Source organism: Mustelus asterias, chromosome 4 (assembly GCF_964213995.1).
Source record: "Mustelus asterias chromosome 4, sMusAst1.hap1.1, whole genome shotgun sequence".
Taxonomy (NCBI): Eukaryota; Metazoa; Chordata; class Chondrichthyes; order Carcharhiniformes; family Triakidae; genus Mustelus; species Mustelus asterias.
Genome location: NC_135804.1, coordinates 57808967 through 57822496, shown reverse-complemented (window position 1 = coordinate 57822496; position 13530 = coordinate 57808967). Strand labels below are relative to the sequence as shown.

The window sequence follows — 13530 nt, the reverse complement described above, 5'->3', positions numbered from 1 at the left end:
TACACTCTAACTATGACTGTAATACTACATTCTACACACTCTTGTTTCCTTCTCTATCAACGGTATGCTTTGTCTATATAGCGCAAGAAATAATACTTTACACTCTATACTAATATGTGCGACAATTATATCAAATCAATCTTTTACCTTGGTCTTTATAGTTCTCATCCTCACATTCAAATCCATGCAGGGTCTCAACTTCCCAACTCTAAGCTCTCCCAGCCCTACAACTCTACATGAACTTAATGCACTTCCCAGTTAGGCCAATCATTTCTCCCCATTCAACTATGCTTTCTGCTCTGGAGTTCCCCAAACCCACCCTTCTGTACCTCTCTTGCTTTCTTTAAATGCTCCGTAAAGCTTACCTTTTGATTAAGTTTTGGTCCACCTGTCCAAACTCAGGTACAGTGTCTCAAAACCAGCAACCTCAGGACAAAGGACGTGCTGGATTTCAGATCTTGCCGGATTGCAGGCCATGGGCTGTTCAGGTCAGGTTGGGTGGGGTCAAGGTTGGCTTGGAGTGCAAGAACAGACTGGCTCACAACCAGCGAACTTGATAGGTGCCACACTGTGCCAATGAACCACCTAACCAACTTGTCCAGTAAGTTATGTTGTTTATTTTACTGAATTAAAATTGTTGCATGGTGCATTTTGATAACGCCCGGCTTTCGGACGCCAGATTTTGGTCAGCTGGGTTTGAGACACTTTTTTTACCTGTCAAACTTGTCTGATAATGCTCCTGTGAAGCATCTTGGGAAATTTTACTAAGTTAAATACATTGTGTAATTATGCAGTGTATGTGATTTTTCATGTTGACAGATTGAGGACAACTAATGGAGGAAGCATTAACTACATCCCAACAAAAAAACTGATACAAATCATAGAAATCATAGAAACCCTACAGTACAGAAAGAGGCCATTCGGCCCATCGAGTCTGCACCGACCACAACCCCACCCAGGCCCTACCCCCATATCCCTACATATTTTACCCACTAATCCCTCTAATCTACACATCCCAGGACACTAAGGGGAAATTTTAGTATGGCCAATCAACCTAACCCGCACATCTGTGGACAGGATGGATAGGATTTGTTCAGTGATCCTGGAATGGGACAGTTATAGTCACCCTCCCTCAACATTTCTATTTTGTTTTGACCCGAGTTGCACTGGCAGACGACACTCTGTTTTTAAACCTTCCGAATGTATCTAAATTTTCCTCTTCTACACAGAATCGGGGCAGCAAACCCCACTAGAATACAAGCGCCAATGAACATTACATCATAGGAAGTAGCCATCAGATCTGTGCTGGGGCTCTCCTTTACTTCAGCCAAGTATCATGTGAGCATTTCGGAAAGTTATTTAACAATAAGAGCAGAGTGTGTTATATCACAACCAGGTCTAGTCTCACCCAGACCCTTTCCATACATATTTGTTTCCCATTACAGATCATTGGGGTGGAAAAAGGGGAGAGAGGGCACCCATTGTGTGTGTGTGTGTGTGTGCGTGTGTGCGGATGGGGGGGTGGGGGGCATGAAATTGAAATTTGTGTTTTTCTTTTCTGCTTTTTATGCAAGTAGCATATTACATTTTTTAGGGCTTTTTTAAAAAAAGGGTGATATGGTGGCACTGTGGTTAACACAGTTGCCTCACAGCGCCAGGGACCCGGGTTCAATTCCGGCCTCGGGTGACTGTCTGTCTACAGTTTGCACATTCTCCCCACGTGAGTTTCCTCTGGGTGCTCTGGTTTCCTTCCACAGTCCAGAGGTGTGCAGGTTAGGTGGGTTGGCCATGGTAAATTGTCCCTTAATGTCAGAGGGATTAGCAGGGTAAGTACATGGGGTTACGGGGATAGGGCCTCGGTGGAATTGTCATCGGTGCAGGCTCAATGGGCCAAATGGTTAAAATATACCTATGATTGAAATACATTTTGTAAAGAAAATAAAGAAATATTACCATACATAGAAAATAGGTGCAGGAGTAGGCCATTCGGCCCTTTGAGCCTGCACCACCATTCAATATGATTCATGGCTGATCATGCACTTTCAGTATCCCACACCCGCTTTCTCTCCATACCCCTTGATCCCTTTCGCCACAAGGGCCACGTCCAGCTTCCTCTTGAACATATCTAACAAACTGGCCCCAACATCTTTCTGTGGTAGAGAATTCCACAGGTTCACAACATTGAGTGAAGAAATTCTTCCTCATCTCAGTCCTGAATGGCTTACCCATTATTCTTTAGATTGTGACCCCCAGTTCTGGACTACCCCAACATCGGGAACATTCTTCCCGTATCCAGCTTGTCCAGTCCCATTAGGATTTTATGTTTCTATGAGATCCTCTCTCATTCTTTTAAGTTCCAATGAGTACAAGCCCATTCAATCCAGTCTTTCACCATATGTCAGTCCTACCATTCCGGGAATCAGGCTGGTGAACCTTCGCAGGACTCCCTCAATAGTAAGAATGTCCTTCCTCAGACTAGGAGACCAAAACTGCACACAATACTCAGGGTGTGGTCTCACCTAACTGCAGCAAGTAAAACTGTAATTTTTCTGATGTTGACTGCCCCCACCCCCCTCCCCTCTCCAGACATATCAAAGACTTGGATTTATTGAAATGAAATGGGAAGGTGATAGATTTGCAGGAGCAAGGTGACGAGACCTGGGATTGCCATTGATACTGGATAACAATGAAGTAAATTTCTCAATGACTAATCATGGAGACCACCATCCTTGCTTGAGAATCCCTCATCACATATTGTTTCAAATTCACTACCCAGGTCCCTGGAGAAACAACATTCAGAGAATGCTTCAGACAAACCATGAAACCACAATACCACAAGCACACACACAGACACACACACCCAAAAAGAGCTGACAAGACATTCAATAACATGAAGCAATAAGGAGGATTAATCAAAACAAGGTTTCTTTCTACAGACCACATGACAAGTTGCACAGTCACACAATTTGCTGCAATCTTAATCCTGCCTCAAATCAGCACTGCAGTTACAACAAACTGAGACACACTCAAATTTGTTCCCATATTTCACAATATATTAAATATGTAAAACATTAGCAGGACATTGCAAAGCACTTCAGTCTCAGCTGCAGTAGACATGGTGCATCAGACGCAGACACTAAGAAGACAGCAGCCTATGTCTGCACCACAAACTATTCCAGCTTGCTCAATGAACCAAAAGCATACTCCATTTGTACAGCCCAGAGTTTAGATCCAAAACCACACCCAACCCGGATATACCAAGTCCCATTCAAATTTCCTGCCATGGTTAGAACCTGTACATAGAATCAGGGCCTTGAACTCTCAACATATATTCCCTTCATTATGAAATTTAAAGTTTCAATTCATTTAACCATCAGGTAGAACATGTTTAACATCATGTTTAAAATCGTGCAATTGGGGAAGCTTTCCAATTTTTAATGCACCTCTACATAAGCCATAAAAAGACATGAGAAGAAACAGATAGAGGACCCGTGAGGGTCAACCCTAAAAACAATAAATTGTAATAAAACATTACTTTCTGCTACACCTGAATATATGATTGTAATTGGAAGAGATCCAATGAACAAGCCTAGTAAACCTCTTTAAGAAGTTCTGCAGCTGGGGGGGTCAGGGCCAGTTTTAGAGGTGACAATATATTTGGATGGAGAGGGATTAACAGACAATTGCACAAGATGGAGGACAAAACAGGCAGGGCTTGAGCCTCAGGACCGAGCCTGTCCCCCATAAGCCATCAGGCTAGGTCCTGAGCAGGCCCCATCAAAAGAAACTAAATAGAATTCCTGTATTGGGAATTGGTACCAGTATCAATAGAAAGAGGAAAGTCTGTCCCACAGTCATCCTCAATATTTTACCAACACCTTTTAATTTTCTTTTATCCCTATTCCCTCCTTCATTTTTGTTTTGATGTCTTTCTCACCACTATGAACTCGCATTTCTCTCTACACTCTCTCTCTTTCATGGTAGCTATAGCTTTTCTTTGTCCTCCACTTTGTTTTCCTTATATGCCCCTCTTTTTTTTCTGCATCAATTCTCTCAATATCCCTTCTTTCACATGTTTCCACTATTGTTTCAGCCTCCATCCTTTGGCTAATTTGGGGAAAGTGGGAGCTGTACTGCTGCGATGGTTTTCACCTGAACCATGCTGGAACTAATGTTCTGACCAATTGTATAATGAGGGTAGTAGAGGGAGCTTTAACAAAATAGGGGAGTGAGGGATCAAGCGAGGAGAGATGCAATAAATTAAAGGGAGGGGACAAGGCAAGAAAGCAAGGTAGCAATAATGGTGATAATAATCAGAACAATCCTAGCTTATTCAACCCCTCCTCATAGCCAACAGATATTTTACATTTTTCTTCACTACAGAAAACACAAATAGCATTCCAACAATAATAGTAAATCAAGAGATGGAAGTGGGGCAGGAACTTAAAACAACTACAATGACCAGAGAAGGGCTACTGAGAAAATTATTAGAACTGAAGGCAGCAGACAAGTCTCCAGGTCCTGACAGACCTTATCCTATGACCTTAAAATAAGTGACTGCTAAGATTGTAGATGCATTGGTTTTAATTTTCCAAAACTCCCTAGTTTCTGGAAAAGCCCAAACAGATTGGAAAATAGTGACCGTAATTCCTCTTTCAAGAAAGGAGGGGGGCAAAGCAGGAAATTATAGGCCAGTTAGCCCAATGCCTGTCAGAGGGAAAGGCTAGAGTCTGTCATTAAGGAGGTTACAGTTTAATGCAATCAGGAGAGTCAACATGTTTTTGTGAAAGGGAAATCATGTTTGACTAATCTATTAAGAGTTCTTTGAGGAAGTATGAGGCAACATTGATAAAAGGGCACTTACTAGATGTGGTGTAATTGGATTACCAAAAGATTATTTAATAAGTTTCCACATCAAAGGCTACTACACAAGATAAGAGCTCAGTGTTGGGGGTAACGGATTGGTTAGCTAACAAAAAACAGTAGGGATAAATGGATCACTTTCAGGTCGGCAAGATGTAACTAATGGAATGGTACAGGTGCCCAAATATTTACAATCTATATTGATTACTTGGATGAAAGGACCAAATGCACGGTTGCTAGATTTGCCATTTTTCTTAAGGTTGGACCTGTATCAATTGCAGTTTGGAAGAATGGTTGGTGATCTTATTGAAACACAAGATCCTGAGGGGAGTTGACAGGGTGGATGCTGAGAGAATGTTTCCCTTGGGTCACTGTTTAAAAATAAGGGGTCACCCATTTAATTACCAATCATTATTTTGTAAATTGAGTTTGTGTCTTTATATGCCCTGTTTGTGAACAGAACTCCCACTCACCTGAAGGGGCAGCGCTCCGAAAGCTAGTGGCTTTTGCTACCAAATAAACCTGTTGGACTTTAACCTGGTGTTGTGACACTTCTTACTGTGTTCACCCATTTAAGACAGAGACGAGGAGAAATTGTGCGTCTCAGGGTGTCAGCCTGCAGAATTCTCTCCCAGAGGGCAGTGGAGGCTGGATCATTGAATATTTTTATCGAATGGCAGAGCAGGATAAAGGGGCCAAATGGCCTACCCCTATTTCGTATGTTCAGATGTATATAATTGTCTCTATCCCCTCCATTACTTTTGTTTACCTATCCTGATGCCTTTCACTTTTGTTTCTGCTTTTCTCTCACTGGTTCCATTCACTTCTGTTTTTCTACCTCGCCCTTCACTTATTTGTCCCTCTCCCTCCTCCATTCACTTGTTTGTACATGTGCTTTTTTACATTTGCACCATTGCTCTTGCATTGTTTTACCTACCCCTTTCCCCCACCTTCACTTCTTCTCCGGCCCACTTTAGCTCAACTCCCTCTTTAGTCTCACCTTCATGCCTATTTTCACTTTCCCTATCTACTTAATTTTTGTTCATCTCCCTGCTTGTTCCACCGTTTTGCTCTCGCTTTCTTTGTCCAGATTCCCAGTTTCAGAAAAAAATGACACGGAGATGATTTGAAAGTAGCTTCTTCAACCAGTCTATTCAAAGGATCAGATCTGGACATAAACAGCAACAAATTGACTAAAAAGAACAAGCAAACATTTCAGATGTTTTTCAATGGGGTTACAGATAGAACAGACACAGCCAGACAATAAAATCACAGGCATTTCTACCAGAGAATCTAAGAAGTCCACCAAAACCACACAGGTCAGAGTTTGTTGCTTTGATTGCAGATTCCTATCCAAATGGTCCAGAAATAGTATTGGAATCATCCTCCCCCAATGGTACCCAAGGAGTGAAGGGGCGAGGGGGCAATGGTTATGACACTGCGTTGTTGAAGGGGGAAGGGGGTGTAATTTGACTGTTGGGAGGCAGACAAAGGACAAACGAACTTTGCTTTTTATCCCGTTTCCAGCAGGAAGACAGAACAAACACATTTAGGCTTAAAATGGGTCTGGTTTATTGCGAGGGCACATGGAGCCTGGGCCTTGTAATGGCACCCAGTGCCATCAAAGCATCCGGAACCTTCTGTAGACCAATGGTACTCATCAAGCATTAATTGCCAACTTTAGACTGAGTGCAAAGTCATCTCTGTGCTCAAGTCTAAATTGGTTCACGAGAAAACTGTTGAATCAGAGACAGGGGGAGCCAGCATGTTACATAGAACCATTGCAGGAGATTGACACACTAACAGCCAAAGGTTAACACAAGGTGGCTTTATAGAAAACATACTGTGTATGTAGTTTCCAAACTGAAGGTAAGAATTAGTGCCAGAATACCTGGCCTTCATCAGATTCCAGCACACTGGTATGGTGGTGAAATGGGGCTGATTTCAATAGCCGAAGAGGTCAATACGACATTTGAACCAGCCACTGTATGATGGAATGCACCGATGGAACATCACAGAGCCCCTTGCATGACAGGTATCTTGTGGCACAGAGCAGACACCAGCGAAGATGGAACCCGTTTCTCACAATCTACCTCTGGAACCTCAGCTTAGAGGCAATCAATCAACGAATTCCTCAAACTTTTTCACACTTTACCAATCAGTGGCCTGGTTACCATGATACTAAGCTGCACGCAAGAGCCTTGTACATACCCACCAGAAAATGAACACAAGCAAAACTTTCAACAATGTCTCACATAGCGGACTACTATGTAAAATTAAAGCACATGGAATTGCAGGTAATATCTTGAGATGGATAGAAAACTGGTTAGCAGATAGGAAACAAAAAGTTGGCATAAATGGGTCTTTTTCTGATTGGCAGTCAGTAACTAAGGGGTCCCGTAGGAGCTCAACTGTTCACATTATGTATTAATGATATGGAAGAGGGAACTAAATGTGTTATCTCCAAGTTTGCGGACGTTACAAAGTTGGGTGGGAGGGTGAGCTGTGAGGAGGATGCAGAAATACTTCAGCGTGATTTGGACAGGCTGCGTATTTGGATATATGCATGGCAGATGCATTATAATGTGGATAAATGTGAGGTTAGCCACTTCAGTAGCAGTAATAGGAAGACAGATTATTATTTGAATAGGTGTAAATTGAGAGATGTGGCTACTCAGTGAGACCTTGGTGTCCTCGTGCGTCAGTCGCTGAAAGTAAGTGCGCAGGTACCGCAGGCAGTAAAGGCGGCAAATGCCTTCATAGCAAAGAATTTGCAATTGTATAGGGTATTGGTAAAGCCACACCCGAAGTAGTGCAAATAGTTTTGGTGTCCTTATCTGAGGGAGTACAGCAAAGGTTTACCAAGCTGATTTTTGGGATGGCAGGTCTGTCACATGAGGAGAGACTAAGTCAGTTAGGATTATATTCATTGGAGTTTAGAAGAATGAGGGGGGATCTCATGGAAACTTATAAAATTCTAACAGAGTTAGACAGGATAGATTCAGAAAGAACGTTCCCAATGGTGGGGGAGTCCAGAACTAGGGGTCATAGTTTGAGGATAAGGGGTAAATCTTTTACAACTGAGGCAAGGAGAAATTTCTTCACCGAGAGGGTGGTGAATGTGTGGAATTCACTACCACAGAAAGTAGTTGAAGCCAAAATGTTGTCTGATTTCAAGAAGAAATTAGATATAGCTCTTGGGGCTAATATTACCCATTACCTAAATGGAAAGTAGATTCAAAATGCATCCAGGCAGAGGGATCTGGGCATCTATGGTCATGAATCGCAGATGTATGTAATAAAAAAGGCAAATGAGATGTTGGCATTTATTGCAAAAGGACTGGAGTATAAAAGTAGAGAAGTGTTTTTGCAATAATATAGGGTGTTGGTGAGACCACATCTGGAATAGGTGTCCAGTTTTGGTCCCCTTATTTGAGGAACGGTATGGTGGCATTGGAGACAGTTCACAGGAGGTTCACCAGATTGATTCCGGGGATGAAAGGGTTGACGTACGAGGAGATATTAAACAGTTTGGGCTTGTACTCATTGGAGTTTAGAAGGACGAGGGGGGATCTGGGCAATCTAGAACAAGAGGTCACAGTTATAGTTTGCGAGGCAGTGGATTTAAAACTGAGATGAGGAGGAACTATTTCTCGCAGAGGGTGGTGAATTTGTGGAACTCGCTGCCTTATAGCATGGTGAAACATGAATTGTTCAATGGTTTCAAGAGGGAGATAGACATATTTCTATTAAAGAAAGGGAAAGAGGGATGTGGGGCACAGGTGGGGAGGTGGATTTGAGACCAGGGAGAGATCAGCCATGATCTGATCGAATGGTGGAGCAGGCTTGAAGGGCTGAATTTGCCTCCTTCTGCTCCTAATTCCAATGCTCCCTATGTTCCTAAACGGATCAAGAGATATGGCAGGGGAGGTTCAGGATATTGAATTTGATGATCAACCATGATCAAAATGAATGGCGGAGCAGGCTCGAAGGGCCGATTGGCCTACTCCTGCTTCTAGTTTTTATGTTTCTATGTAAAATACTTCAGGCAAAGGCAAACAGGTTGGGGGACAGGGAGTGCAAAAGTTCATTTTTGCTAAAACCCTCGACTAAACACAGATCTTTGCGGCTGCCAGTCACTGCCAACACTAGCCAGTGTGCACCCACTCCATCTCCTGTTCCTGATGGACAACAGGTCTATGAGTAACAACCACCCAGCCCTCCAACCATTGTGCTCCAATTTTTGAGGCAGCAGAATTCATGGGTTCTTTGTGTCACTCTGTTCACCTTCACAATGTGGAGTGGAGTTGATCACCTTGGCAACGGGAGTCCTTTCTATCCAGTTTACCCACTTTGGTTCAGAAGGAGTAGAGAGGAGACCCTTGTGTTTATCAACTTCTTTCATTCACAGGTCTTCATAACTCTCTGGGGCCCGGACTCTCAGTTCAACTGAAGCTCTGGTCCTTGTACATTGATGAAGTACAATAATTGCCAAAGTCCTCGTGCTGAGCAACCAGCTGAGCCAATCTGTGGGATAACTACATGAGTTACCTCCAACTGTGTTAAGTTTTTCTGTAGATAGATCACAACTGGAACTATCTCCCCCGAGCCCAGTCAAACCCACAAGCTCCTTGCCCTATTCTAAGACCAGGGTTCTTCAGTCCAGCATAATGAGGTTTGACATTAGACATCAACTGAACTGTGGGTAAATACGGGCACTCTCCTTCCACAGTTTTACCCCATCACTGGCTCTACTCACCTCTTCACTTCCTCACAAGGAAAAACCTTGCATGGGTATTCACTGATCCCTAAATGTCATCAATTCAATCCAGGCTTACTGTTGCCTTCCCTAACTCCACACTCCACCTGAATCAGACCCCTCCCCTGGCAGGTGGGAGTAGTACATGCTCAGGTAGGTTTGAGCTTCTGCAAAGGGAATATTCATGTTTATGACCTGAGAGTTTAAGGAAAAACACACAGGAAGAAAGGAGAAAGATAGATAAGGGGACATATTATAGGATTAAGATTAGTCACACACATGTACCCTTCCTAAATCACAGAAAGCCAAGAGGAGCCTGATGCCTGCCACCACACTTTAATCCCACATTCTGTGGCTCTGGAAAACTGCCTGGCACAGCGCAAGGGCCAGAATCATTCTCACCAACACAAATGAAGGAGATTTGGTTTTCCCAAACTCAAACAGATCAGATAATAAACCAACTCCACCTGCAGCTGGAGTTATGCCAGGTAATCCGATGCCCCTTCCAGTCTCTCCATGTGATTCAATTGCCCAAGTAACCAGATGGCTCCGGACCCTCTCCTAGAATGATACAAAATGGGGCCATTTGGTGATCATGCATCTGGCTGTGGAATTTTTGCATTCCAGATCACAACAAATTGTTGCACAACATAAATAGTTTGAATGTTGCCTCCGGCTTCTTTGTCTACCATTTTTCAAATCTTCCGGTAACCAATCTTTCTCTGACTAGAAACACTACTCCTTTCTCCACCATAACCAATCATGATTTTGAACACCTTTATTAAATCGCAACTTTAACCTTCTTTGATCTAAGGAGAACAATCTTTGTTTCTCCACATAACTATTCCATTGAACCTCTTCTGTGTCCTCTCCAAAGCCCATGTCCAGAATTGGACAAGATACTCCAGTCCGAGGTCCAAGAGTGCTTTATAAAAGGTCTTGTTTTTAACTAAATGCTTCTATAAATAAAGCCAAAGGGCTCATATGTTTTTTTCAAAGCAGCCTTCTCAACTGGCACTGCCAATGATTTATGCACCTGTACCCTGCACATCCTTTAAGATTGTACCATACTGTTTATATTGCCCCTCAATTCCTTACCAAAATGTACCATTTCACACTTGTCTGCATTCAACTTTTATCTACTTAAGTGTTTGTCCATTTTATCTATGTCCTCCTGATTGTTTACAATCAGGTATTCAAAATTTTGCGCTGCATCCCCGTTATTATAGATCAAAAGGAGCTTTAGTTCTACTACCTACCATAGGGAACATTACTATTTACTTCCCTCCAGTCCGAAACACAACAGTTCATCACTACTCTCTACTTTTTGTTAACCAATTTCATATTCACACTGTCAAAGTCACTGTAATTCAATGGACTTTAATTTTGCTAACAAGACAGTCAAACCTTTTTGTGAAAGTTCATATTCACAACTTCAACAACACTATCCTCATTAATCCTCTCCATTACTTCAACAAAGAACTCGTTAGTCAAACATGATTTGCCTTTAACAAATCCACAATGATTGTCATTTAGTCCATTATCCAATCACACAGACAACTTACTGTCTGCCCAAATTATTCAATAACCCAGACTGCCACTCTGAGGTGAGGCAGGTGGTAATGACATGTCTTACCCCAGTGCAACTCTTAATCTGGCCATCAACTTCTCCAGTACTGACGCAAAGCTGATCTTCCTGTTAACCACCCCCTCGGTATGCAGCACTACCTACAAGTTTAGTGCCCATTAAGTATTACATCTGATCGCATCCAACAAGGTTACGAGATTTAAAATGTTCAGCAATCCACTCAGTGACATAATTCACGTCAAGTGAATCATTGTGTTACTGGGATGAGACAGAGTAAGGAGCAGCCCCCCCACTACTCTTCCGGTTCAAGGAGTGCAAAAGGGATGGCAATTTTCCAAACCCAAGTTCAGACCATCGGAAAGAATGGCTGTGATTCTCCCCAAAAATTTCTAAGGACCCAACATGCAGGAAAACATGAGTAAATCCCACCAGTTTTTTTAGCATACTTACCAGAGCAAATCTCCGACACTGCAATAGAGAGTGCCTCAGCAGGATTCCCTCTGGAAAGTGGGAGGTGGGGCCTATTCCCGCCCGAGAGCCGGCAGCATAGTGCTGAGTCGGCCACTGTGCATGAGCCAATCTGTTAAAGTGGAGATCAGTGCATGCGCAGTGACCCCCATTGTAGCGCTCCGATCACTGGCCAGCCCCGTTGCCTTCACGACCCCCCCACCCCCTCCCATTACTGTCCTCCTGGACCTTCTGGGCATGCCCACATATCCATCCCCCTCCCCCCAGCCAGCCCTGATCTCCCTGAACCCCTCCCCCCAATCCTGAGGACCATCCCCTTGATGACCAGCCCCAACCCCCACCCCGATGGCCAGCCCTGGCCGTCCTCACTCCCTCCCTCACTGATCATTTTGCAGAGTGGCAGTGGATCCCCTCCCCCACCGATGGCCCCCCCAAGCCCTGCCCCCTTGGCACTGCCCAGTGCCTGGACAGTGCCAAGGTGCCAGGCTGACACTGCCCAAGGGACATCCCCTCTTACCCCCGACCTCCCACGGGGGCCTCAATGGTCCCAGTTCCCTCCAGTGAGGTCAGGATGCCTGTTCCTCGTTAGTAGGGAGCAGTCATTATCGCAGCTGAAAGGAACCACTCCCTGCAGCAGCCTGGGGGGGGGGGGGGGGAGAGAGACGCTAGAGTGCCCCGAGGATACCATGACAGTTCCATATAACAATCAGGTCTGCGCTGATTTCCGGCACGGAGTTGCTGATGCTGAAAAACGTACCTTGGGAGACGCGTGGAGGCCATGGTGCCCAGCGTGAATCCCACGAAACGGCCGCTGCTGATATCTCCCAACCCGCTACGCGACTCGAACAACGCAGCGGGCTGGGAGAATCACCCCCTAATTCTCCCATCCAGTGAGTCGCTGAGCAGGAGTTTTTTCCCCAATCCCTATATCAACCATCACTCTGGGCTCACATAACAGTGGCCCCAGCTAACCTCAGAGTGGGTTGGGAACTGGGGTTGAAAATTGGAACTAAATAAAGAGAGTTGGTAAATTCACAGCAGTGTTCAGTAAACAACTAATGTTCATTTTTTTGTGCCTGCAGAACAAGAACCACAAACTTCAGATTTTGTGGCAACGTAAAATAATGTTTGCCCCAAGACTGAAAGCTTAACCTCAAAGCACATTTCTATTCTTATGTACCTTTTACTCACTTTCTAATCCATGTTTCAATTCACTCCAGACTCTTAAATTCAGGGCAACCCAATGGACTATTATGCTTCTCAGCCGAGTGGAGCGCAGAGTTCCTACCTTATCTCAGCTCCTATCTGAAGTTGCTAAAGAAATCCAAATAAAGCAGTTAACGCACAAGACACAAGACGTGTGCGCCAGACTCTGATTGACTAACTGAGCATGAACTCTCACTCACTGAGTTCACTTGGCACGCCCAATACTGCTGCCTGTCAGCTATCTCAACAATGCAACTCCACCAGTTTCTTCCACTCCCTCCTGACACCCTCTGTCCAATGAGTGTTACTGCTTTCGTAATGCCTGAGGGAATAAGGTGGAACTTTGATCTCAACTTTGGCAAGAACTGAACACCACCGAGAGTTCCCACGAACTCAGAAAGGTAAGAGGTGTATCATGATCGCATAAAGTTATCACACCCCTCAATCAATGCCCAAAAGCAATCCTCTGCGCCACACACATCCTACTCAACACAGCAACTTGCAACACAGTCAAACCCCAACTCAAGTAGTTTTAACACAGTTAAGCAACAACTTGCATCTAATGTACTAAAATATCCCAAGGCATTTCAGAGGAGCTTAAAGAATAAGATTTAACACCGACCCAAATAGACTATGTGACCAAAAA

The 13530-nt window shown here is 43.9% G+C and overlaps 1 protein-coding gene across 6 annotated transcripts in view; it reads right to left on the bottom strand.

The window, feature by feature from the left end:
- The window catches only part of kifc3 (kinesin family member C3), a 62729-nt gene that overhangs the window by 38874 nt on the left and 10325 nt on the right, over positions 1–13530 (bottom strand). Inside the window, exon 1 of one of the 6 annotated variants that reach the window (XM_078211094.1) lies at positions 9151–9205. The exons of the other annotated variants lie outside the window; for them this stretch is intronic. The gene's annotated coding sequence lies outside the window, so the exon portion shown is untranslated. Of the gene's footprint in view, positions 1–9150; positions 9206–13530 lie in introns of those variants that run through there. 6 annotated transcript variants of the gene reach the window in all.